This window comes from Theropithecus gelada, chromosome 6 (assembly GCF_003255815.1).
Source record: "Theropithecus gelada isolate Dixy chromosome 6, Tgel_1.0, whole genome shotgun sequence".
In the NCBI taxonomy this organism is placed as follows: domain Eukaryota; kingdom Metazoa; phylum Chordata; class Mammalia; order Primates; family Cercopithecidae; genus Theropithecus; species Theropithecus gelada.
Window position 1 is genome coordinate 23,784,224 of NC_037673.1, and position 25,539 is coordinate 23,809,762.

The following is a 25,539-nucleotide window of genomic DNA, read 5'->3' on the forward strand; positions in this document are numbered from 1 at the left end:
TCCTAGACATCCAGGCATTTTTGTACCTCCTCTGAAGTCTAGGTGGAGGTTTCCAAACCTCAATTCTTGATTTCTGGGCACCTGCAGGCCCAACACTGAGTGTAAGCTGCCAAGGCTTTAGGCTTGCAACCTCTGAGGCAGCAGTCTATGCTGTACATGGGGACATTTTAGCCATGCCTGTGACATAGTGCAGCAAGTCCCATGACTGCACAAAGCACCAAGGCCCTGGGCCCGGGTTTTTCCTCTTAGTTCTAGGCCTGTGATAGGAGGGTCTGCCCTGAAGACCTCTGACAGGCCCTGGAGACATTTCCCCATTGTCTTGGCAATTAACATTTGGCTCCTCGTTACTTTTACAAATTTCTACAGACAATTAGAATTTCTCCTCAGAATTTTTTTCCTTTTCCATTGCATCATCAGGTTGCACATTTTCTAAGCTTTTATGCTCTGCTGTCCTTTTTAACGTAAGTTTAAATTCCAAAGCGTCTCTTTGTGACTGCATAAAATTGAATGCTTTTAAGAGCACCCAAGTCACCTCTTGAAAGCTTTGATGCTTAGAAATTTCTTCCACCATATACTCTAAATCTTTTCTCTGAAGTTCAAAGTTCTACAGATCTCTAGGACAGGGGGTAAAGTGCTGCCAGTCTCATTGCTAATAGTAAGAGTCACCTTTATTTCAGTTCCCAAAAAGTTCTTCAATGCCGTCTGAGATCACCACAGCCTGGACTCCATTGTCCATATCACTATCAGCGTTTTAGTTACCACAATACAGTGTCATTAAACCTTAAATTTCACAAATGATCTCCTTTGACTCCATGTCTCACATTCAGGGCACACTGATGCAAAGGGTGGATCCCCACAACAATGGGTAGCTCTGACCCTGTGACTTTGCAGGATACAGCAACCAATCCATTTGCTTTCATGGACTAGTGTTGAGTGTCTATGGCTTTTCCAGGCCCACATTGCAAGCTGTCAGTGGATCTACCATTCTGGGCTCCACTTTGCAATTCCTCACTGGGGAATGTCTATGAGGGCTCCATCCCTGCAACAAACTTTTGCCTGGATATCCAAGTGTTTCCATACATCCTCTAAAATCTAGGTAGAGGTTCCTAAAACTCAATTCTTGACTTCTGCGTGTCCACAGGCTCGAAAACACATAGAACTCACTAAGGCTTGGGTTTGCACTCTCTGAAGTAATGGCCTGAGGTGTAACTTGGCCCCTTTTAGCCATGGCTGTAGACGAAACAGCATGGACACAGGACACTATGACCTGAGGCTGCACAGAGCAGTGGGGGATCCTGAGTCCATCCCAAGAAATCATTTTTCCCTCCTAGGCCTTCAGGCCTGTGATGGGAGGGGTTGCCTTAAAGGTCTCAGACATGCCTTGGAGACACTTTTCCCATTGTCTTGGTGATTAACATTCAGCTCCCAGTTATTTATGCAAATTTATCCTCTAAAATGTTTTTTCTTTTCTGTTTCATTATCAGGCTGCAAATTTTCCAAATTTTTATGCTCTGCTTCCACTCAAATGCTGTGCTGCTTAGAAATTTCTTCTGCTGGATATCCTAAATCGTCTCTCACAAGTTCAAACTTACACAGACCCCTAGGGCAGGGGCAAAATGCCATCAGTCTTTCTGATAAAGCTAAAGCAAAGCAAGAATAACCTTGAGTTCAGTTCCCAACAAGTTATTTATCTTCATCTGAGATTGCCTCACCCTGGACTTCATTGTCTATATCACTATCAAATGATTGTTAAGTTTCCTGAGACCTTCCCAGCCATATGAAACTGGGAGTCAATTAAACCTCTTTTCTTTATAAATTACCCAGTCTTCAGTATTTCTTTATAGAAGCATGAAAACAAAACAATACACCTTTCAATTAGTTTTAAAACTAGATCAGCAAGTGCTAGTTATAATTTTTTTCTCCTCGTATACAAATTAAAAAAGGATGTTACATTTTTCTTTTAAGTGCAAAAATTTTCTGTGATATAATGATCTCCTCCAATGGATGTCTTTGTAAGGTCAATATGTAGTATAGTAGTAGGTTCATTTGTAAAGACTGGAAACAGAAAAATAAATTCTAAAAATTACATGTAAAAATTAAAGTATAGAGGATTAATTCAAAAATAATCCTTAAATACAAAAATGAGACACAAAAAATAAGAAAACAAGCTAAATTAGAATTTAACATATGAAATTAAAAAGATAAAATTCCAAGATGCTAAAAAAATGCCATGTTAATGCAGGAGGAAAAATGAATGAATGAATCATAGCCAATATATAATTGAGAGGATAAACAACAGAAGGATCACAAACTCCCCTAAAAATCATACTCTATGAATGAATGGTAAGTGGTTATAGAAATAATATGTTACATATAGTGACGCTAGAAAAATTGAAAACCAGACTTTAATGTAAATATCAAAAATATAAAAACCGTCAAACAGAAACACACACACATATACAAATTAACCTGCACTATAGTATACTGTGTGTGCATATACAAATCAACCTGCTACTATACTATGTAACGACCTTACAAAGACATGCAATGGAGGAGATTGCTATATCATGGAAAATTTTTACACTTAAAAGAAAAATGCAAGAAAAGATGATTCTATAAAGATTCATACCATGTCATCTGATTCTCATGAAGTCTAAGAGCTATAAAAAGACAGTGTTAACATCTCATTTAAAGTAGAGGAAGTGTAAGATCTCACTTATAAATATATTTGCAAAAATGCTAGAGATGACTTGAAGTATAAATTTCTCAGTTATTATAAAATCATCACAAAATAGATATATTCCAAGAATGAAGAACTAGCCAATCCTTGATATTCTATAAATAAAATTCATCATATTAAAAGATAATTTTTAATCATAAAATATTTTCTCAGTCTATGCCTAGGAATGTTTGCTTATGCACTGGATTTACATATGAAAATTTGTGAAAATAATTAGAGGCCCATGAAAATCACATCTTCTTCCAGAAGGGAAAGAAGGTCAAAATGAATTTTTTTCCTTATAACACTAGTGGATTGCTAAATAATTACTTAGATTTGGGCTTGGTACTTTTTATAAATATTAATAACATATGCATTGTTCACTGAGGGCTAAGTTAAATTATTTTTATTCTAATTAGAAACTTAGAAGGCAGTTGCACTTTCTTGGAAATCATGTGTCATAGAATTGAATCAAGGCCCACAGAGGACAAAAATATCTAATTATCTGGGTTTTGAAATCTCTAATTTACTTTTATCTAAGCAATTTGACTTTTGAAATGCTGATGATTCATGTCTGTTTACATATGCTTATTATTATTTGCTTTTTATTTTTATCATACATATTTAAGGTGTAAAACTTGATGTTTTGATATACATATATATAGAAAAATGATTGCTATAGTCAGATAAATTAATCTATCCATCACCTTTCATTGTTAATTTTGTGTATGTGTGTATGTGTGTGTTAAGAGGATCTAAAACTTCCTCTAATAGCAATTTTTTTCTACATAAAATTATTAACTATAGTCCTCATACTGAAAAATGATATTGTTAGACTTCTTTATCTTATATAATTATAATTTTTACCCTTTGACCTATTTCTTCTATTTCTTTCCCCTTTCTGCTCATGGTAAACACTGATCCATTCTCAAATTATGCGTTTGCCTTTTTTATATATTTCAGATTCCACATATAAGTGAGATCATGCAGAATTTTTATTTCTGTATCTATCTCATTTTACCTAGCATAATGTCTTCTAGGCTCATCCATGTTATCATAAGTAGAAATATCTCCTCTTTTAGAAATGAATAATGTTCTATTATATATGTATATACAATATATTATATATTATTATATATCTACTGTTATAAATAATGTTAGAATATAATAGTATATATTAGGCATAGATGAGATATATAAAGGATTATATTATTACACATTTTGTAATATATATAATATGAGATCACATATACATATAAAAGTCTATCCGTACATATGTGTATGGACACAGGTTGTTTCCATACCTTCTGGATAATGCTAGAATGACCTGAGAATACAGATATCTCTAGAAGGTGCTTATTATACTTATTTTGGGTATATAGCCGATAGAGGAATTGCTGGGTTATATAGCAGTTCTACTTTTAACTTTTTTGATAAAATTTCACACTGTATTCTAGAGTGGCTATATCAATTTACATTCACACCTTCTATAATAAATTCCTGGAAAATACAATTGACCAAGACTGAATCAAAAAGAAATAGAATGCCTGAACACATCAATAACAAACAAAAAGATTGAGGCAGTAAACACAAATCTCTCCCCTCAAAAAAGCCCAGGACCAGATGGTGTCAAGGCTGAATTCTAGAAGACATTCAAAGAAAATTTAGTACCACTCCTTGTAAATTCTTCCAAAAAAATAGATGTAGAGAGACTACTTTGAAACACATTTTATGGGGCCTGCATCTCTCTGATACCAAAGCTGGACAAATACGTCATCTGTAATTTAAATTTAAATTAAATTTGAATAACATTTGGTGTTAAGAAAATCAATGTAAGAAAAGATTTAAACAGTGGTAGTACACTATGATAACTTTTATTTATTTATTTTTTTTCTGAAAAGGACAACTAAAAGAAAATCACTGGATTGAAGTTTTTTATTTTTATTTTTTTTTTTTTTTTTTTTTTTTTTAGCAAATTAGACTTAAAGATAATATAGAGAAAATATTACAAATGATTTAGTTAGCTCTTTTAAAAGCAATAAATTTTAAAGTAATGTATCTAGGGAAAGCAGTGCAAAATAATAAAACAAGAAGGAGCTGATATAACATGTAAACATTCAAAAAATATTTCTAAAAGAATCTCTTGAATTTAAAACAAAAAAAGATCTAGACTGTATTAAGCTACATCACATTACATAATATGTACCATTTGAATGGATGTTTTCATCAATTTTATGGACTTTAAGGAAACAATAAGGTTGCTTTTTTTACGTTTATGGCACCAGTCATCCAGGGTTTTATACTCACTATCCTGGCAAATGCCACTTGCATACTTATGAGTGAGACAAAACTAAATTCTGCACCTTCATTGTACCTAATCTGAAGCACTTGGAAAGAAAGTCACTTCTGGAACTACTAAACAAGGTCTGATTCAAAGTTTGTGTTACAAGTTTTGTTCTCATAATTATAATACATGCACAAATCAGGTAATAAACAACAAAAGATAAGTATTTGTTATGTGAGTACAGCACACCCAACATGGAGAAGAATCAAATTTGAATAATAACTGCAAGTATGCGTTTCTTTTTTTTTTTTTTTTTTTTTTTTGAGACGGAGTCTCGCGCTGTCGCCCAGGCTGGAGTGCAGTGGCGCGATCTCGGCTCACTGCAAGCTCCGCCTCCCGGGTTCACGCCATTCTCCTGCCTCAGCCTCCTGAGTAGCTGGGACTACAGGCGCCCACCACCGCGCCCGGCTAATTTTTTGTATTTTTAGTAGAGACGGGGTTTCACTGTGGTCTCGATCTCCTGACCTTGTGATCCGCCCGCCTCGGCCTCCCAAAGTGCTGGGATTACAGGCGTGAGCCACCGCGCCCAGCCTTTTTTTTTTTTTTTTTTTTTTTTGAGACAGAGTCTCGCTCTGTCTCCCAGGCTGGAGTGCTGTGGCCGGATCTCAGCTCACTGCAAGCTCCGCCTCCCGAGTTTACACCATTCTCCTGCCTCAGCCTCCCGAGTAGCTGGGACTACAGGCGCCCGCCACCTCGCCCAGCTAGTTTTTTGTATTTTTTAGTAGAGAGGGGGTTTCACCGTGTTAGCCACGATGGTCTCGATCTCCTGACCTCGTGATACGCCCGTCTCGGCCTCCCAAAGTGCTGGGATTACAGGCTTGAGCCACTGCGCCCGGCCTGCAAGTACGCGTTTCTGCCAAACTCACTGTGAGGGAAATTTAATTTCACCTTAGAGATATTAATAACACATCTGTAGTGTCATTAAGATCTGCGTTACCTTGGTCTATTCGTTTTGAGGGTTCAGTTTTTCTCAATTGTGTAACCCAAGGGGATATTTTAAAATTCCTCTAACAGGGTTTCTAACATTAAGTATCCGTGTTACTCCACATACAATAAATAATATAGAGAATGTAAAAAAAAACCTTATTGCAATAAAATAGTTGAAAATGAAAAGTAGTAAACGTCTATTAATAGCTTATATTCAAAGTTTAGGCTTATTTCAAATATAAAGGAATATTCAGATGCCCTATATTCTCCATGTCAACAAAGTTATCCTACTAAAATAAAATGAGGTATTTTGTAAATTGTCTTGCCATCCTTAGATTTTGTGACATTTATTTTCCAGTGTATAACAGAGTGTATGACTGTTGTAGCTAGAACTTTGATTATCCCTACCAGATAGTAAGAAACCTCTCTCCTCAGGTCAGGGGGACAGCATGGAAAACCTGAACTTACACAGCATCTGGTGGTAATGAAGCAACAGTTCTTGCTTTGTAGTGTCAGAGGAAGCTCAATGGAGTACCAAGACTTTGACCACGCTCTGTAGTAGCAGTAAACAGGCATCTTTCTCTCTCTAACCAATCTGGCATCCGTGGAGAATTAGTAAGGAGGCTGAACTCATCTGTACCCAGTGATAAAAAGGAGCCTCTCCCTCATCCATGTCAATGAAGGCTGAGGGGGACACTCAAACCTTCACCTGAGAGTAAAGAGACACATCTCTTTTCACCAAATAAGATAGTTTGTTATAACATAATGTAAAACAAATTCAGTTTTGTTACAAATTACTTACTATAGCTCGAGGTTAGAAAATCTGAAATTGAATGAGAGAAGAGGGTCAATAGATGCACACTGAGATGCCCCAGATGTTAGAATCATCTAAAAAGAATTTTAAAATAGCCATCATGAAAATATTTTAATGAACAATTCTCAACATCCTTGCGGTAAATGAAATGCTGTGAAGAATCAGAAAAATGTGGACTCAGCACAAAGGAATATATGAAAAGGAATCAAATAAAAAAATTTGGAACTAAAATATCCAATAACCTGAAGAAAAATCATAACAGACTCAACAGCAGAATTGAAAGGATTGAGTAAAGAATGAGTTAGCTTGAAAACAGAAAATAGAAACGACCTAATCTCAACAACACAGAGAAATGAACTGAAAAAGAAAAATGAGCAGTGACACAGAGACATGTGGGAATATAACAACAATTCTAAATTTTGTGATAATTAAATCCTCGGTGTGTATTTATTATCAGGCTATAAGATGCAGCACAGATGTAAAATAGTGCTTATGCATCAAGAGCAGAATGACCTAAAATTTTGTTACGGATCTTGCACCTTTTAGTGTTATGCTTGAGAAATAGCTAATATCATTTTTTTAGCTTATTAAAACATGTTTGTCCATGTCTGTTTCAGTTCTATCAGTTTGCAAAAATTCAAGACTACTTACGAAATACAAGGAGAAAATACAAAATGTAACTAGAGATAGAAATTTCTAGAGTAGATTATTTTAAATGGAAATTGTTTTATACAAGCATTTGGTATTACCTGAGTAATGATTCTCAATGTTCTTCATATATATGGATGGTTATAAGGATATCCATAGATGAGAACCAATTCTGCCATACTTTCTTCAAACACAGGCACAGAATGTCCAAGAATGGAGTAAATACTGGCCTTAGGAAATGTCAGCTATCATGATTTGGTCTCAGCTCAGCAATTACAGGTAGGTAACAGTCTTCTTGATTTTTTTTTTTTTTTTTAACTCTGTAATAAGTGTGGCAAAGATTAACCTGGCATATAAATTATATGTTCTTTTTGTTGTAAAATTCCTACATATTATGCAATATTTTTAGTTGACATAGTTCATTTTTTTCATGGGCTTTTGAATAAGCTTGCTAATTTTGTAATTAAAGTAATAAAATATCTAAATCATTGAAACTGCATAAAGGACACGACAATGAAAGGCTGTTATCCAGACAAGAGTGCTGAAAACACACGAACAAAGATGCACCTTAGCTGTCTCAAATTTAACGCAAATTTGAAAATATATTATCTTTCAGCCAGGCGCGTTGACTCAAGTCTGTAATCCCAGCAGTTTGGGAGGCCGAGGCGGGTGGATCACCTGAGGTCTGGAGCTTGAGACCAGCTTGACAAACATGGAGAAAGTCCATCTCCACTAAAAATACAAAATTAGCCCAGCATGGTGGCGCATGCCTGTAATCCCAGCTACTCGGGAGGCTGAGGCAGGAGAATCGCTTGAATCCAGGAGGCGGAGGTTGCAGTGAGCCGAGATCGCGCCATTGCTCTCCAGCCTGGGCAAAAAGAGCCAAACTCTGTCTTAAAAAAAAGAAAGAAAAAAATGTTATCTTTCAATGTTAACATTGTAAAGTATGTTTAATTCATTTCGTACCTTTTCTATTTACTCAAATGAAATTTTAAGGAAATATCTATAACTGTCATGTATTTACTACAAATATTTGAACCAAATGTAAAAGTGCTTCAGCAATATTTTTATCGCTTAACTTCCTTCCTAAGACACTGCTATGAAAATATTTATACTGTTCTGCTTTAATCAAATGTTTTGTGAACCTTTTAAACATTAGTATTTCAAATTACAGGATGTATGAATATGTAAGTGGATATCTTGGGTCTTTCTATGGAGGCCACTGTGTTACAAATATTAAAATTGATGAATACATTCATAATTGAAACTTTATGTATTAGATTTTAAAGAGCATTAATATATTTTCTAGTTTTACCTAGGTGTCTAAAAACAATAAATTTTTTAAGGTTAAACATTTTTTTAAAAAGATCATATTAGTATAATTTATATTAGTCTTAAAATGATGCTAGTGATCCTCTATTTTAATTAAAATTATTGATCAAGTATATTTATAATGCAATAATATCAACACTACAGAGAAAATAATACTTATTTTTTAACTTGCATATAACAGTGGTATTAAAAATTCTATAAAATATTTCCAGTTTATGTTTCTCAAATCTAGTTAACTTGAACTTTTTTTAGGAAATCATTTAATTGAATTAATTATATTTATAGTGCTCTGAGCTGTTCTGTTTAAATTGTTATGTGTAAATTCTTAGGAAACTGAAGAAAAAACAAATATATAAAATAAAATGTAATAAAGACATTGTTTTACAAGGCAGACAATTCTTAGAAAACTATCAAATATTTCAGCTGGGTGCTTAATAGATTACAATAATTAATATTTTTTCAATGAATTTCTTTTGTTTGCATTGGCATATAATGTTATTTTCTGGGAAAGAACAAAATGAAAAATTAACTGACATATAAAAGAAAAATGTGATCTGGGAACTTTTCCAATAAGTTAAATTTTTCACTTATTCAAGTTATAAATGTTTTCAAAAACTGAATCAATGCTTTACTTTATAAATATTTAAATTTTATGAGTAAAATAATTTGTAAGACAAAAGGAAATGAAATTACGCTATTTTTAAAGGAATCAGTTTACAATGGATTCATAAAATCCTTTTCACTTAGAAGATCTTCATGTTTCTTTAACTTCATGAGTGATCTCAACACTGACTTTGGAAATCACCTTCGTTAAGTTTTCATTGATCCATAAAGATTTAATTGCTCCATATGTTGCAAATTCACTGCTAACCGAAGTGTAATCAGTAGTTTGCATTTTTCTGGTTACCATATTTCTTTGGGAATGTTTCATTAATGTTTTAAAATAATTGAAAACTGTTTTTAAATTCATAATGTTTCCCTTCATTCGTTATTTTATGATCAGCAACCACTACTGTGACACACTATATTATGATTATGAACTTGGGAGGACACTTAAATTCAACAGTTTTGTAAAGCTTTATTTACTCAATTCAGATGAATCCCACTTTAATTTTTCTCTAACAACTAAAATGACAAAAAAAAATTTGTATGAGAATAATATCTCCCTGACATGCCTTGTTGCAATATTTCATGAGAAAATTAACCTTATGGTACTTGTAGAACAAATATTACTGTCATTGTATTTGTAATTTCCAATGGAGCACATGACTCTAGGTTCACATAAATAAAGAGCACCATATTGTAAAAATATTTTGGCAATGATTACAGTACCTGTTTATTAACCTCAAGGACAGTAACCCCAACAGATTTTTGTATATAATTAGAAGTGATAATAATGTATTTAATTTATACATCTTCTTTTATGGTTGTTTTATGTAACACTTGCTCGGTTTCTTGTTGCAAAATACGTATTTCAGAATGTGTAACCTGAAGAACGCAGAAAACTAAAGAAAGCAATATAAACATTTACCTACAAAGTTGCCTTTTAAGAATGAATTCTGTTAAAAATGTGGTTTATATCTTTCCAGGAAAAAAATATTTCCTAAGTTTACCCAACCCAATATGCAAAATTCAAGAGTGTGCTATGGACCTTTCTTCAGCCAACATCCACAACACTGTTGTCAGGATTAAATACGGAACTCCAGATAAACAGCTATGTTGGAGATCTTATTTTGAAAAGTACACACTACCTACAGTTGCAGATAAACACAGTAGTTATTCAGGATTCAACATATCTTGGAAAGTTTTAGCAATCTAGTAAAATTTGCCATGAAATAATAGCTTCTCCAACAAAGAGACATTATTATTGCATTTTGCATCTATTACCACCAAGGAGAACACACAACCCCTGGTAACCCTCTGTAGATTTTGGAGTCATTAACACTTTGAAATACAGCCCCAACACACTTGGCATGCCTGCCAGGCTTGAGTAGAGTCTAGTGTAAGAACAGGTTCTGAAGCAAGTACAGGCTATCGTGTAAGTCAAGCTTGTCCATCCTACGGCCCATGGACCACATGCAGCCCAGGATGGTTTTGACTGAGATCCAACACAAATTCGTAAACTTTCTTACATTATTATGAGTTTTTTGCAATAGTTTTAGCTCATCAGATATCATTTGTGTTAGTGTATTTTATGTGTGGCTCAAGACAACTCTTCTTTCAATATGGCCCAAGAATGCCAAAAGACTGGACACCCTTGAGAATACTACTATCTTTTTTACTATGTAAGTAAGCCAATTCTGATGGGAAAGAGTTTCATGAATTCAAGTGTTGTATATGTTAATCCTCATTAAAAGAAAAAAAAAGTAAAGCTTAAGAGGTTTCTTTGAGGCCATGTTTCTGCAAAGAGAATTATAAACTATTCGCAAAATAACTTTTGGTGTGCCCCTGGACCCAATTATGATGGAACATTAGGCAATGCAGTGACATTGTGCTGGGTTCTCTCAGACCGACTGCATCATGAAATAAGGCAGAACCATCAGAAATCAGTTGCAGTAAAGTATTAATATACCATAGATTAGACATAAACCATGTACCACAGATTAGCCAGGGAATCAATAAAGTTGCATAGGCAAGTGGTTCAGTGTGTGAAATGTACCATATTTGACCACTACTTCTTCCTCAGCGCACATCTATGACTTGAAGACAGCTTCCTTATGACAAGCTGATGGAAACTGAAAATAACACGTGGTTCATGTTCATGGATGGGTCCATGGAGACTGTTACCGCAAGATGAAAACATGTGACTGCAGTACAGCTATACTCAGGCATAGTCCTGAAAGGGCAGAGGACAAATTCTTCCAATAAGCAAGGTTTCAAGTAGTGTATCTATCTCTACACTTTATATTGAAAGAGATGTGACATAGAATTAGAATATATAAGTCAGATGTGCAGTTGCAAATGGCTTGACTGTTTGATCAGGACTGATAAAAGAGTGAAAAATTATTGCAAAGAACGTTTGGGAGAGAGGGATATGAAGGGATCTGCAAAAGTGATCATGAAGTGTGGATTTATTTGTATCATATCTAAACATGCTTTAAAGAATGTTTACTATAGAAGAATCACAAAACAACAAGTAGAACAGAATAACACGGTGAGTTAATGTCAGCTAACCCCTGTTACTGACTGCCTGAATATTTGAACCACAGGCTCGCGGATGCTTTATGTATGTTGGCAAAAGTAGCTTATGGAGAGGCTCACTAGGTTGAACTCCCAACTCACTAACGCTGTGTTAGCCACAGATAATCCAAATATCCAGTCTTTCAGAAGTGAGACAAATCTAAGAGTACAAAATCACTTGATGAAACCAACTGGCCACTTGGCGAGAAGTTTGTTATATTAAATATCTTTCACTAAGGAAGGACCATGATTTGTTTTTACTGTAAGTAGCACAGTTTCCGTGTAAGAGTTTAAATTTCCTGTCAAAAGAGCCTCAGGAAGCTTCAGTATCTGGAAACTTACCTAGTGTTTGATACACTGACACAAGATTTCACAAACATTACTTTAGATCAAATAACTTATTTTAGAACAAAGCAGTTTGCCAGCATGGATATACCATGACATTTATTGTTCACATCATACATCACATCATCTAGAAGCTGCCAATTAGAGAATGATGGAGTCATTTTTGCAGGGATAGTTGAGGGAATAGTTTGAGGACAATGCCCTTGGAAAATGAGGATCCATATTCTAGGATATGGTATAAATTATTTTATGAAAGCAATAGTAGAATATGACATATTAGAAACCAAGGATGAAAGTAGGAATAGTTGCACTTCCCATAACTCTAAATAACCCATTAGGGAATGTGGGTTTTCTTTCCCCACAAATCAATGTTCTGTGTATCTAAAGGTGCTGGTTCCCAAAATAGAAATGCTTACTTCATGGGCCACAGGGAAGGCTCCCTTAAACTAACTCATGATTACTGCCCTATTACTTGTGTCTTGTACCAAAAGACCAGCTGGAAAGGAAAAGAGTTATCATCTGTTCTGATTATCTACTGCTGTGTAATGCATTATCCCACAGCTTCGTGGCATAAAGCAATACAAATTATGCTCACAGCTGCTGCAGGTCAGAAATTTGGACAGAACATATTTGGGGTGGCTTATTGCTCCTCCATGATGGTAGGATTCTCAGAAGAAAAGCAGACTAGAGTCATTTGAAAGAATGTTAATTTTCACATTTGATGGTGGACACTGCCTAAAAACTGGGATCCTTAGATCTTCTCGTGGATCTTGCCATGTGGCATCTTTGTGTGGAATAGTTAGAGCTTCCTCACAACATTGTGACTGGATTTCAAAAAGCCACCAGCATCCCACAAAGAGGAAAATTGAACATTGGAAGTCACACATTATCATTTTCATCATATATTCTTGGGTGAAGCTGTCATAAGCCTACCAGGTTTGAGAGGAGAAGTAGATTCTGCTTTTTAAATGGAAATTGGCAAGTTTCAGAAGAGAATGCAGGAATAGATATATAGTTGTGGTCATTTATTGGAAAGGAAAACTTTGGCATCATCCTGGGGTTTGGAGTCGTGTAACTGAAGATCATCATCAGGAACTGATAGAGCTACTATTGTCCAATGGGAGCAGCAATGAATGCTATTTTTTTCTTTTCTTTTCTTTTTTTTTTTTTTTTAATCTGGGTAACCCACTGACGTTTTGCTTAGGAATCCTCCACGTATACCCGACAGTATATGGACAAATACAAAAGCAAGACCTGGGAAGTTATGTAATCAGGGACTTAGAGGTCTCACAGAGGAAAGTATAGTTAGCCTTATCAGATAAGCCATAGAGATCAGCAGAGGTGCTACACAGGGATGATAGGGATCTAGAATGTTTGGTAGAAAAGGAATATAATGAGTATCAGTTGCGAACTTGAAATGGTTTGTCCCAGTCCCTTATTCATATCTTCTGAAAAAGACAGAAGGCTCTAAGGAAGTTTTCTAACTGAACTATTCAGGTGGTACAAAGTAGGTGGTTCTAAGTAGTGCAAAATATGAAATGCACTAGAATAGACTTCAATGCACGGCCTGCAGACTGCATGCAGCCCAGGATGGCTTTGCATTGTGGCCAACACAAGTTTGTAAACTTTCTTAAAACATTAGGAAATTTTTTTGCTTTTTTTTTTTTTTTTTTTTAGCTCAGCCGCTATCGTTAGTGTTAGTGTATTTTATGTATGGATGTATGGCCCAAACAGTTCTTTTTCTTCCAATGTAGCCCAGGGAAGCCAAAAGATCTGACACCTCTGTGCTAGATTTTAGTGGAATCCGTAGTGCTCTGTTTGGAACTCTTAAAAGACTGTAACAATCATTCCTCCAGCTTCTGGAAATAAGGACTCTTAGCAGATACTCTCCCTGGTAATTGCTTTCAACTAAAGAGAGCCCTTCATTCAAGAGCTCAGGTCAACACTACAGACAGACCAGATGTCATGATTGGATAATTTTTGAGGTACAAAACCCTTCCTAGCTTCCATCAAATTGGGAAGACACAGGCTGAGACCTCTTGAGTGGTGATGGCATTACTATTCAATTTTTCTGTACACTCAGCCCTGATTCTATGGTATTTCAAAGATTGGGCAGTGCACTGCAACATGTTTCTTGCAAATAAACCTCACAGTCTCTTTTTGCCAAGGAAGATTGACTTTAATCTATAACTTTGATGTATAACACCATACTCAAAAAATATGATATTAGATTAAACCAAGTAACACAACTCTATAAGAATAGTATTACAATATTCAAAAAGAGCTAAAAAAGAAAGTTTTTGTCAAAATTACATGAATAGAATGATCTCAGTAAAATGCTATAAAATAAAATATAAATGACTTTGTTGGGGCTGTGAATGTGTGTGTGTGTGTGTGTGTGCGTGTAGGCAAACTCATGAAATATTTGAGCAGAATATATATCAAACTCTTTGTGGATTGTATGTCAATTATCTAGAAAGGAAGACTAGAAAATTGTTTTAAAAAGAAACTTCCACTTATTAACAGTACTTAGCCTTTTAGATTTGTTTGATGTTAAAAATAATGACCATGTGCTTTTAGTTTTTAATTACAGAAAGCAGAAAGAACCAAAAGTGTGTACTTTTGAAGAAATGATCTCTCTTCTTTAAGTAAAATGCTTTCATTTTAAAAATTGCATCTTCCATATGCAATTGTGCTTAATAAGATCTACTGAGACTATGAAGTAGAAAGCAAGATTATCCTTTTCTTCATAGAGAACACAGAGTTAATTAAGTCTTCTCTAGAGTGTCATCTAAAAATACTAATGCAAAGGTAGTGATTTAAATAAAGAAGTGATTATTATAAAAATAATGTGTTATATAGAAGCATTTAGGTTTTAATAATAATTATATAAACTACACCAAGATTTTCCAGAGTTTCTACAAGAATAATGTGATAGAGGAAAATTTAAATTGTCAGTTAATTTCAAATAAAAACGACAGCACCAAGTTATGAAGATTAATATAAAAATAACAAGCCATTTTTCTCAATACGTTTGTATCAGTGTTCTGCAATTCAAAAGTTAACTTCATAAACATACACACACAAGCACATATATACCTACACACATACACACATATCTCTTTATTTTTTATTTTTGGGGTTTGCATGCTCTTCCAGAACTACCAATAAGTGAGAGTTGATTATACATAAGCTAATAAACTTTCATTCTCAAAGTAAACTGTTATTTATTAGTAATAACCACTTTTATTACATAATCATGTGGTGCACTAATTTTACAGTACATGTCACAGTTAGAAAAATGACAGGTGGCATCATGATCTGTGCTGCACTTGAATAACTAACCTACATAAGCACAGTAAGAAAACTCATTACACAACAACATATGTGGACACATCATTTCAGGATGCCATATGCTTCCAAGACACATATAAAATAATTATCACAGCTAGCCCCAGATCTTATCATGTGTGTTTCATTGAGCTTTAGCTAGGAGACTAGGAGGCTTAATTATTCCATAATCACTCCATTCCTTTTATGTCCCTTCCATTTCAAGTTACTTTGCTCTCATTATCACTGGTAATTTTATTTTTTACCAATAATCTTTTCTCTGTGTCCCTGGCCCTGAAGAAATGAAAAAAGGTGTGAGTTACTTATCTTTAAACTATAATTTCAATTTATTGTTCTCTTAGTTATTTTATTGGAAATCTTTATCTTTTTTAAATAAGTAAATAGAAGGACAAAGAGGAACCTATAATTACAACATTCACTCTATTAAAATTTACCAAACACTCAAAGCTTGGTTCACTGTTAAACTCAGTCCAAGAATTTTAGCATTATCATTACTTCCCAAACTCTGGTCCTTTAGAGCTGGGTTTCCTCAAACTACAGTGTACAAATGCCTGTAAGTACCAGAAGACTTCCTTTAGGTTTCACATACAAAGAGTAGCAAGCAAATCTATTGTCAGTGCAAAACCTGTTGTCTCTCCTAACATCACACATGCTGAGAATACGACTGCTCTCAGATCAGATTCTGTATTTCTACCGCTTCATGTTGATGAACCTTTCCTACTCTTAGAAAGACACATCTCTAAGTTGTCCCAAATGTGATTTTGCTCCATCCCACTCCTATCTTGAGGTGTAAAAATTCTGGTAGCGAAATTGTAAAAGTAAATAGTTGAGTAAAACTATCCTTTTTCATACTTAATGATTTGCAATGTTTCGATGTCAGAAAAGTAAAAGTTCTTTAAGTTTGTTGTCAGTTGCCAGAAAATTAAACATAATTTTGATGATTCACTATTGATTTGTTGCTTTTAATTGAAACATGTTTCAAATAATTGAAATAATTGAATGCCGTTGCATAACAAAACTCCTTTTTATTTCCATTTATTTATTTAAATCCCAGTGCCAACAGAACCAGAAACACACAGGAATTTAACAAACAGATTTTGTGACTGTTTCAGCAGGAGAAAGAGTGCTAAGGTAGTAATGGATTATCTCAAAAAATAAGAGTTAGAAAAGGTTTGTAAAGGATTTAGGAACTGGAGTTACTCACAACTTGACAGGAATTGGTCAGAATTTACGTACTGTTACTGAAAAGCAGAATAGTCATCTCTTCAAAACACATAGGTTCATGTAGAGTTAAATTTTGTTTTGGTCTTATCTTAGAATGTATGAATCTGATGAAAGGAGGGTTAAACAAATTCAAGCACACCATGACTTGATTGGAAACAATTAATCATTTTTGGGGGGGATAATTGATCAACCTGTTTGAAATGGATGGTTTCAAATCTCACCATTGCCTCACAGAGTAACCCCCATATGGCCATTTTTAGTTTATCAGCATCTCTCCCCTTTCAGTCTGTTTTCACCTTCTAAATGAGGATTTATTGCAATTTTTTATGGATATAAACAGTAAAGCTGTATGTAGCATTGTACTGATCAGAATGTTGTTCAGAGAATCTTGTCTGTAGTTAAAAAAAATGGGGCACAGAGATTTCTGTCATTTTTGTAGATTGAAGTAAAAAGAAATGGCTGTGGAGCAGCGTTTTACATCTTTAGTAATCACATTCTTGGCAAATTCAACAAAGATGAAAGCTTACCTTTAGGGATTTTTAAAGAACTTTCTTTTAGGATTTTCTTTAAAGTTTGAAACATGTTTCATACATCTTATAATCTATTTGGAGATTCCTATATAACAAACTGTCCTGGTTCCTTAGTTGGGGTTATTAATGATTCAACTTTTTTAATGTCGGAAGAATTGGTTTCATATTTGGTAATTGTCAAGGACAAGAGAATATCATGGAATTATTACTTTAAAGAACAGGCCTCATTGCTAACAGCATAGACCTTGAATCAGCAGTAAGGGAAGAAAACCAAGAGGATGAAGCAAAAAGCACATGCGAAAGTGGATGGTGGTGTTCAGTATTTAGATGTTCTTTTCCTGCAATCCTATCTTCTTGGACAGAAAGAGTCAGATATCTGCGTAGATTAAAATATATTCCACTATACTCTTGTTAAAAAACAAATGCATTGTAAATATTACTTTCCGGCCGGGGGCGATGGTTCACGCCTGTAATCCCAGCACTTTGAGAGGCCGAGGCAGGCAGATCACGACGTCAAGAGATCGAGAGCTTCCTGGCTAACACGGTGAAACCTCGTCTCTACTGAAAATACAAAAATTAGCCAGGCGTGGTGGCGGGCGCCTGTAGTCCCAGCTACTCGGGAGGAGGCTGAGGCAGGAGCAATCACTTGAACCCAGGAGGCAGAGCTTTCCGAGAGTCGAGATGGCGCCACTGCATTCCAGCCTGGGCGACAGAAGGAGACTCCATTTGAAAAGAAAAAAAAATTACTTTCCAAACAATTACATATTCCTCAACGTTAATAACATCTATTTATATTTTTATTTAATTCGATTAAACATTATTTTAGGCATGTTGTAGTTTATAATATCTCATAAATACATAATTACACATTTGCCTCACATTATTTGGCATGATTCCCAAGAGTAGAATCTCTTAGTATCAAATAACACATATTTTAAAGTTTTTAATAAATTCCCACTAAAGTCATATCTGGAAAGGTTATTTCAATTTACACTCCTAGTAACAATATTTGCACAAAATGATACAAACTGCAACCATTGTTAATTATACTTTGCTAATATGCTGGGCAAAATTATTTCAGGTTTGGTTTTAATTTTATTATATAGTTGTTTTTTTTTTTTGTAAAGCTAAAATTGGTTACTCTTTATAGAATTATACTAGCTTTGTATGGAATTTTATAATCTGAACTCTTTTTAAACTATTTTTATTATGAGAATTTTAGCATTCTGCTTATTTTCAAGAGCTGTGCAATGCTCACAATATTAATTCTTTAATAATTTATTTTCTATATATTTCCATTTTGAATTTTTATTCAAAATGTGAGACAAGTGATTATTTCCTTTTGTTCCTGCATAGACAACTCTAATTTTCTTTCTTTATTTTTATTTTTTTTTTTTTGAGACATAGTCTCACTCTGTCACCAAGGCTGGAGCACAGCAGCACAATCTCAGCTCACAGCAACCTATTCTTCCTGGGTTCTAGCTATTCTCGTGCCTCACCCTCCAGAGTAGCTGGGACTACAGGCGCACGCCACCACGCCTGGCTAATTTTTTTTTTTTTTTTTTTAAGAGACAAGGTTTCACCATGTTGACCAGGATGGTCTCGAACTCCTGACCTCAGGTGATACGCCTGCATTAGCCTCCGAAAGTGCTGGGATTAACAGATGTGAGCCACCAGGCCTGGTCGACTCTAATTTTTAAGTAGTGACATTTATTGTTTTACTTAAAGGTGCTTGATTATGACTCCTCTTAAAAATGGCTCCTTATCCATATTCAAGTAGTCTGTAACTACTTACCTGTTTCTATGATGTTGTAGAATAATATATAATTATATTATAAAACATCAGTTATTTTACATATTTTCTATTATGTGAATGACTGACCAGTAAGCAGTGTAATAGAATTTGATACAAATATATATAAATAAAAGTGAAAAAACAGGAAAGAATAAACAAATATCATCAGTGACTATCTCTGGTTTCTAAAATTATTACTGACTTTTTAATATTTATGCTTTTATGTTTAATACACGTTTACAAAATACAATTTTTTTGTAAAATGTAAACAATGAAACTATAAGACCGTTAGTATGATATGATAGCAAACTTATGGAAATATGAAGTCCCTTCCTTAATAGGTACTATTTTAGCCACTAACTATGTAGTGGTGAATTTGACTGACAAGGCACCTGCATTAAAATAATATATATGAGTCTTTATGTTGTGGAGGAAAAATAATGAACAAATTCAAGAGTAAAATAATCAGAAATGTGTTGTATAGAAAATAAAACAGCGTTCTTTTTTTTTTTTTTTTTTTTGGTAGACAGAGTCTCACTCCGTTTTCCTGGCTGGAGTGCAATGCTGCGATCTTGGCTCACTGCAACCTCCACCTCCCAGGTTCAAGCGATTCTTCTGCCTAAGCCTCCCAAGTAGCTGGAATTACAGGTGTGTGTGCCACCACGGCTGACTAATTTTTGTATTTTTAATAGAGACAGGGTTTCCGCGTGGTGACCAGGCTGGTCTCAAACTCCTGACATCAGGTGATCCGCCCACCTCGGCCTCCCAAAGTGTTGAGATTACAGGCGTGAGTCACCATGCCTGGCCAAAACAGAGTTATTTTCGATATCTGGTTAGGAACAACTTTTTCAGATTTGGTAATCTTTAAGAATTTTCTGAAAGATAACATTTAAGTCTAGATTTGAAAGAGACAAGATCCTCCTGTGGAAGACTTGGGGAAGACTTTTCTACTTTGTTTAAACAAAATTTAATATCACAGGTATAGTAAATATGTTTTTAAAATAGCAACAACTGCTTTTTCTCCCCTCCCCTCAGACCCTGGCGACCACCATTCTACTTTCTGTTTTTATGAGCCTGACTAGTTTAGATACCTCCTGTGAGTGGAATCATGCGGTGTGTGTTTTTCTCCGACTGGTTTATTTCACTTAGCATAATGTCCTCGAGGTTCATCCATGTTATTGTAAATGGTAGGATACCATTATTTTTTAAGACTGAATAATATTCCATTTATATATACATGCCGCATTTTATGTATGCATACATCTGTCAATGGATGAGAACGTTCCAGAGATCTGCCGTACTTCACAGTGCTGACGGCTAACCCTACAGTATTGTGCACTTAAAAATGTGCTAAAAGAGTGGAATTCATGCCAAGTGTTTCTACCACACCAATATGATAAAACGAAGCAAAACAAAAATCACAAAGCTGACACAGAAAACTTTTGGAGTGTATTCATCCATTCTCATGTTGCTATAGGTATATACCCAAGAATAGGTAATTTATAAAGAAAAGAGGTTTATTTGACATGGTTTCTGCATGGCTGTGGAGGCCGCAGGTAATTGACAATCATGGTGGAAGGGGAAGCAAACACATCCTTCTTCACATAATGGTGGGAAGGAGAAGTGTTGAGCAAAAGGGGGAAAAGCCCCTTATAAAACCATATGATCTCGTGAGAACTCACCCACCACCACTAGAACAGCAGCATGGCGGTAACCACACCCGTGATTCAATTACTCCCCCCAGGTGGTGATTATGGAAAACTACAATTCAAGGTGAGTTTTGGGTGGGGACACAGGGAAACCACATCAGATGGATATGTTTACTACCTTGATTGTGGTGATTGTATCACAAGTATTTACAGATGCCCAAACTTCAACTTTATAAATTAAACATGCAGATTTTTTTCTATGTAAGTTATGCCTCAATAAAGATGATGGAAATTGATAATGTATCTTTAGTAATTGTTCCATTGTGTAGTACGATAAACTGCATTAACAGTCTTGCTCAGAAAGAATAAAGCTTTCTGCTTCATATACACAAAGTTAACTCTTAACAATGTACTTTTTAGTATAAATTTATGTATGGTTCATCTGCATTAGCTGATAAAGTTCCAAGGTAAGACACAATTTTTAGTACTTAACAGTCTGTTATGGACTGAAGTGTATCCCCTTAAAATTCCTATGTTGAAATGTTAACCCTCAATGACTGTACTTGGAGATAGGTCTTGTTTAGAAATAATTAAGGTAAAATGAGGTAATAGGGTAGGCTCTAATCCAATAGGACTAGAAGAAGAGGAAGAGACAGCAGAGGAAATGCCAGGCGAGGACACAGTGCAAAGTTGGCCATCTGCAAGCTAAGGACAGAGGCCTCAGGAGAAAATTTCTCTGTTGAAACCTGGTTTTGGACTTCCAATTTCCAGAACCATGAAAAAAATAAATTTCTGTTGTTTTAGCCATCCAGTCTGTTTTATTCTGTCATGGTAGCCTTAGTACACTAACAAATACCTCTTACATTAGCTAAAGTTATATGAAATTACTAAGTTCAGCAATCTCCCAGTGTTAATTGTCATTAATATTAATTTCTTTTTTTTTTTTTTTGAGACGGAGTCTTGCTCTGTAGCCCAGGCTGGATGCAGTGGCCGGATCTCAGCTTACTGCAAGCTCCGCCTCCCGGGTTCACGCCATTCTCTGGCCTCAGCCTCCCGAGTAGCTGGGACTACAGGCGCCCGCCACCTCGCCCGGCTAGTTTTTTGTATTTCTTAGTAGAGACGGGGTTTCACCGTGTTAGCCAGGATGGTCTCGATCTCCTGACCTCGTGATCCACCCATCTCGGCCTCCCAAAGTGCTGGGATTACAGGCTTGAGCCACCGCGCCCGGCCATTAATATTAATTTCTAAAGAGATCTATTAAACAATTATCTTCTGCAGGTACAATTTATAATGACTTATTGTCTCAATTTAATTTAGCTTTTAAACATGATCTTATATGAACTTTACAAAGTGTTTTCCTCATCTTATGAATAGGGTAGAAAAGAGAATAAATCTCTTTTTAGAAGTACCTCAAAAATTTGCTCAGAGGTTTTAGAACAGTAACTTAAAATAAGCATTGCTTTATTTTAGTTCTACAGGTATCTCCTATTACTAGTTCCACTATTATGAAATAACATATGCTTTATGTTTTATATTTCTTGAAATATTTATATGATTGTAAAGACTTGCTTTATAATCTTTAATATAGTTCACTAAAATATATGTATATATTTATGTTTATGGGATGGTTTTATCTCTGATTTTCTCTTTTGTCTCTAAAATATTTACAAAAGTTATTTAAAAATACTTGCAGCTTAACTGTAATCTAAATTTTTCCTTTGTTTCTATTTCATTTTTCTATTGATTATAAGTCACATTTATTGTATCTTTTCCTGCCTTACAGTATGTATAAAAAGCCTTAGAGACTAAAATCTAAGTTCCTTGTGTCCCAGCTTTTCCCTTAGGCCAATAGGATGAAGGGTCTAAACATATCAAACTGATCATTCATTGAGTTGAATCAAGTCTGAATTTGCTTTCTCAATTTTCTTTCACAATTTGCTTGATGGGCTTCACTCAATTCCTGGCATATTCGTGGTCCCCTGAGGTAGTGCTCCTTTTGTTTAGTAATAGCTTTATTGATACGTACTTCAAATACCATCATCTTACTCCTCTTAAATGTGAAATCCGGTGGGTTTTGATACATGCACAAAATTGTACAACCAGCACCGATGTCTAATTTCAGAACACATTCATCACCACAACAAGAACATAAGTTACTTCCCATTTCCCACCCTATCCTATACTCCACTCCTACCAATAGTCACTAATTTGTAAATTTCTGACATTACGGATTTTCCTATTATGTATGTTTTTATAAACGAAATCACTCAATATGTTATCCTCTGTGACTGGCTTCGTTTATTTTACCTAATGTTTTCAGGGATCATCTATGTAGTAGCATGGAACAGTACTTCATTTCTTTATATTCCATTGTATAGATACAACACATTTTCTTTATTCATTCATCAGTTGATGGGCATTTAGATTGTTGACACTTTGGGCCATAAGGAATAATGCAGCTATCAATATCCATGTATGCGCCTTTGTTTAGACATGTTTTCATTTATCTTGGGTACATATCTAGGTGTAGAATTGCTGTCTTATATGTGATATCATTTGAGGAACCGTCAGATTATTTTCCAAAGCCACTGTACCACTTCACATTCCCACCAGTAATATAAGGTTCCAGTTTTTCTACATCATTATACTTGTTATCTGTCTTTTTTATTGCATACATTTTAGTGGGTGAAAAGCTTCCATCCATCTTTGTGTTTTTGCATTGTATCTCCTTTATGATTAGCAATGTTGTGCATCCTTTCATGAGCTTATTCTTTGTCATGCAACTTTTTTTCGAAAAGTCTATTGAAATAATTTGCCCATTTATTTGTTGAGTTATTTGTCTTTACATTGTTGAATTGTAAGTGTTCTTTATGTATTCTGGATCTTTATGGAGTTTTGACAGAGAACTTCATAGGTTTCCTTCCATGCTTCAGAGGTTTGAATTTAGCATTTTGAGAAGCTTCTTTATGTCAGCACCACAAGGTTCCTGGGGATTGCATTCTGCCCAGCCCGGCTGTCTTCTCCCAGTAAGGCTCTCTCAAACTCTTGAGAACTCTACATTTTCAAAAATTTTGAACTTAGTTCTTTGCACTTTTGAAAAAAAAAATTCATGATCTGGCCAAATCCTTGAAAATCACTATTTTTTTATTTGTTTTGTAAACGTTTCCTTCCAACAGGGCTTTGCTCCTGAAACGCTTCAAGATTTCATTTTTCACTCAAACTCCACATAATATTGATGAAGACTCAGCAATAAAAATAAATTTTAGAACAAAATGTTATTAATTTTGTCGTATATTTTTAGCTTGTAGCTTTTATGTGCTGTGCCACTTGTAGAAACATACCAAAATTTGTTTCTCCAGTCTTTTGTTGATAGATATTTGGAATGTTTCCAGTTTGGTGCTATTAAAAATAAGACTCTAAAAGCACCTCATGTATTTCTTTTAGTATCTCTTGAGAATCACTTAGTAGTGCAATTACAGAGTAATAACTGAGACAAATATGAAGCTTTAGTTGATACTCTCATACAACTTAACACAGTGATTGTACACATTTTCCCTACCACCAACAGTGTATGAGAGTGGAAGTAACATCACATCTTTATGAACATGTGATATGGATAATGCTCTGTTGTTTGTTTTAATTTTAGATACTGTGGTCGGTGTCTAGTACTATAACAACGTGTTTTTACTTTGCATTTGCCTCTGGAGCAATGAGATTAAGAGCCTTTTCGGATGCATATTGGTTATTTAGATAGCCTCTCTGTGGGTGTGCCTCTTCAACCTGCAAATATTTGCTCAGTGTGTAAGTTGTATTTTGTCATCATGGTATGGTTTGGCAGAAAAAAATTATTATATTTTCATGCAGTCTAATGTATAATTATTTTTATTTATCTTTCCAATTTTTGAACCATGAGTTTAAAACAATTGCTTACATTTTTAGGTCATAATGTGGTTCATCTATGTTTTCCTCTAGATTTTTACAGTTTTATTATTTTTATGTTAGCTATATTTTTATAGTTTTATTTTTTACATTTATATATGTCTGATTCCTTTGCTCTCCCAAACCCCTTTAGTATTTACCCTTGGCCATAATGCTCTGTGTATTGATATTTTTATTTTCCAAATGTTTTTCCAGTTTTCCCAGCCCTCCTTGATTCTTCTACAGTTTGTTAACGAGACTCTGCGTGAGTTTTCTTCATATGCGTGTGTGGTTTTAGTTGTTTTATTTTAGCGTTCACCTGTAACTGAGAGCCTGTGAGGACTTTTGCTAATTAAGTACATTCTCGTCGCTTTCTCAATTAGAAAGTAGAAATAAATACAGGGAAAGAATATGACTAATTTTGTATGTATGTGTGTTTGTGTGTGTGTGTGTGTGTGTGTGTCAGTCATCTCTGTGTTGTTGATCAGAATGAAAATGAATACAGAAAATGGGAATGAGTATTTAATTCGGTGATTTCTGAGTGACCTGCACGCTAAGTTTCCCTCTCACCTCTGCTTGTCCTTCCGGTCAGCCCTGTGGCACTGCTGCTGAATCTGCACAAGTGCTGTTCACAGGTAGTGCAGCTATGACTCATCCCTGCCACCAATAATTATTTTAGTAATATTATCCATGGTTTCATTCTTTTGCATTACTAGTTGCTTACCCTGGCTTTTGGTGATGATCGGAAGTGATTTTAAAAATC